Source organism: Trypanosoma cruzi, genomic scaffold (assembly GCF_000209065.1).
Source record: "Trypanosoma cruzi strain CL Brener 1047053514967 genomic scaffold, whole genome shotgun sequence".
In the NCBI taxonomy this organism is placed as follows: Eukaryota; Euglenozoa; class Kinetoplastea; order Trypanosomatida; family Trypanosomatidae; genus Trypanosoma; species Trypanosoma cruzi.
In genome coordinates this window covers 1-2769 of record NW_001849079.1, presented here as the reverse complement: position 1 = coordinate 2769, position 2769 = coordinate 1, and the positions used below count along the sequence as shown (strand labels likewise).

The window sequence follows — 2769 nt, the reverse complement described above, 5'->3', positions numbered from 1 at the left end:
CGTTGCGTGCGCTGCCGGAGGGAATGGCCGCTGCTCTGCATGACTATTTGGGCACTACGGGGCGCACCGCATGCTTTGATGGTATTCTGCGTGGATGTGGACACCTCGCCGACCACGGACCCCGTGAGACACTGAAGTTCTACGTCGTTACCTGCCGTGGTGCGACCCCGCAAGAAGGCATCTGTGCCGATCCCGCGAGCAGCATGGCGGCACTGCAGTCCTTCGGTCTTGACGTTGTGACGCCGCAACCGGCAGTAGAGCTGGGGACAGACGAATACGCAGTCCTGCGAGACGGCATGGCGCGTCGTCTTAACTGTGAGGGTGCGGTGTTTTACGGCTGCAATGAGGCGGGGGTTGTTGTGCGGATGTGGAAGCGGCGTTCCCACGCATACGCAATGGAGCGTGCGGCGCAGGAGGCCATCGTCACGCACCGTTTGTGCGGTGTGGCGCTCCGCTCGAGGCTCGCAGGCAAGCTCGCCGGGCTGCCAGAGGAGGTGCGCCGGTGCCTCGGCGACTGGGAAGCGGAACGCCTCGACTATCTTGTGCGGTTTGCAGCGTGGCTGCATTTGACACGGCGGCAAACGGCGCGAACGGACCTTGGCGGGCTGCAGGACCTGCGCCGCCGATGGATCACGCTGCGAAACCAGTTCACGCAGGACCTGCGCCGCCCATGCGCACGTGCGGTCCCAAGTGATGCACTACGAGCCGTCCGGTGACGACGCTGTCGTCTGCGTTGGTCCGCAGGGCTGCGGCAAGTCCACATTCTGCCGCACCCTGTACGCTCTGCTGCGCCAGGCAGGGCTTTCGCCATGTTGGATCAACCAAGACGAGGCCGGCGGAGGGCGGCAGTTTCTTGACGCCATTCGGCGCGCGCAGCGAGGCGGCCACACGCACCTTATCATGGACAAGATGAACCTCGATGAGGCCGCACGCGACGGCTACGCCGATCTCGGGCTCAGGGCATTGACAATGGTGTGGTCACACCCCGACGGCACGGATGCACTAGTGGACATCTGCTTCGACCGAGTCCGTCGCCGTGGTTCTGCCCACCGCACTTTCAAGGCGGACAGAGGGGAAGGGCGGCGCGTGCGTCAAACGCTGCTGGGCTGTGCGACGCGGTGCCGTCCACCAACCGAGGCGCCGCTGGTTGAGGTAGGCGTGGCAGACGACACTGCCACCATTGCACGGCGCGTTTGGGCTGAACTTTCCGCACGCGGTTTGACGGACATACCCGAAATTTAGACAATTGACATGGCGAACGCCTGCGAGTCTTTTCTGTGCTGTTTCCCCGCCACGTGGAGTATGCCGCAATTCAGATTGCGTCACCCGAGAGGGTTCTCGAGCTTGTGCCGCCAGAGATGCTGGACGGCAAGAAGGTGCAGAAGGCCTTCCATGTGACGACGCTGTACCTGGGTCGTGACGCCTGCAAGGACCCTGTCCTGCTGCGGCAGCTGGTGGGGCTGCTGGGCGAGTCCATTGAGCTCACGCTGACGAGCGTTGCGTCTGATTCGAAGGGGACGGCGATCGCGGTGCGCAACGAGGGAGAGGTCCCCTGCGAAAATGTTCATCCACACATCACCATCGCGAACGCGCCGGGTGTTCCGCCTGCGCACAGCAACGAGCTGCTGGACGATCCCCATGCGGATGACCCGTGCCGCACCGTCGACAGTCTCCCCGCCGGCACACGCGTCACCGGGACACTTGTCTTCAGGTGGCCGTGAGGGACACTGCGGTGCTCGCCGCTGGCTGCAGTGGCATCCTCTGCCACCCCATGCTGGGCTCGTGGGTGCTGGTGGCCGTGGTGGTGTAAGCACCTGCTTTGTGACTGCATCGCCGAGTGTAGTGCATGACGTTCCCACACTCCCGTGGCGACCCCGCTTCCCACATTCAGTATTGTGATGGTTCTATGGACTTCCGCCGTTGTTTTCTAGGAGCCTGTGGAGGGGATGATCGCGAGGAGGGCTGGCTATTTAAATTAATATGTATCCTGATAAAACGAATACGCTTTACGACACTTTTCTACCGTATGATTTTTGGTATGACCACGGCTGTAGGGGATTAGGGAACCGATAGCCGCCAGATAATTTTGTAAATTTAATTTTACCATCTCACCCACTCTCTTTTGATTCCCACATTGCGGTGAGGTCCTGTGGCTGGAGAGCCCCAAGGTTTGACACTTCGTAAATTATTAATATATATATGTATGTATATATATGTATCCAATCCGAATAGAGCGCAGCATGTCACGAGAGTGGCTATCGGAATACATATGTGCACATATACTTACTTGGGGCAAAGCTTGAGGGTGTGGTGAGCCCACTGCTTTTTCACTCACCCCTTCTTCCTCCTGTATTGCTTGATTTTCGTAAATAACTTTACGATCCGGTCAATCGCCCCAGGCGAATGTTTGCTTCTGTTTGCTCTTACCTCCCTCTGGTGCGAATCGGCCTGCCTCTTTGATTGGACTTCTTTCTTATGCCCCAAGCAAGGTGACACATGTTTTATTATTGCGGCTGCGCGCCGCAGCCATCCATCGCTTCCTTCGCCGGCGGTGTCTTTGATTGCTGGTTTGCGTGGCGTGGTGTTAATTTGTGCGACTGCTCGTGTGACTCACTCGTGTTGCAGGTTGGCTGTGTGGGAGGAGCTCGTTCATTTTCACGTTGCCGCGTAACTGAGGGTGAGTGCTGGTAGCCACTGAACGGCGTTGCGCCTTGTGTGCCGGCTGCTGTGCTTCCACGTTGTGCTGAGATGCTTGAGGGGGCAATTGTT

The 2769-nt window shown here is 59.0% G+C and overlaps 1 pseudogene, besides 3 other annotated features; it reads left to right on the top strand.

Moving 5' to 3' along the window:
* Positions 1-1721, top strand: Tc00.1047053507391.20 (annotated as a pseudogene; the record flags this gene model as incomplete).
* Positions 1-2769: a sequence feature (areas not merged during assembly with more than two copies in the genome that could not be assigned to a particular haplotype).
* Positions 1930-2201: a mobile genetic element.
* Positions 2192-2219: a microsatellite.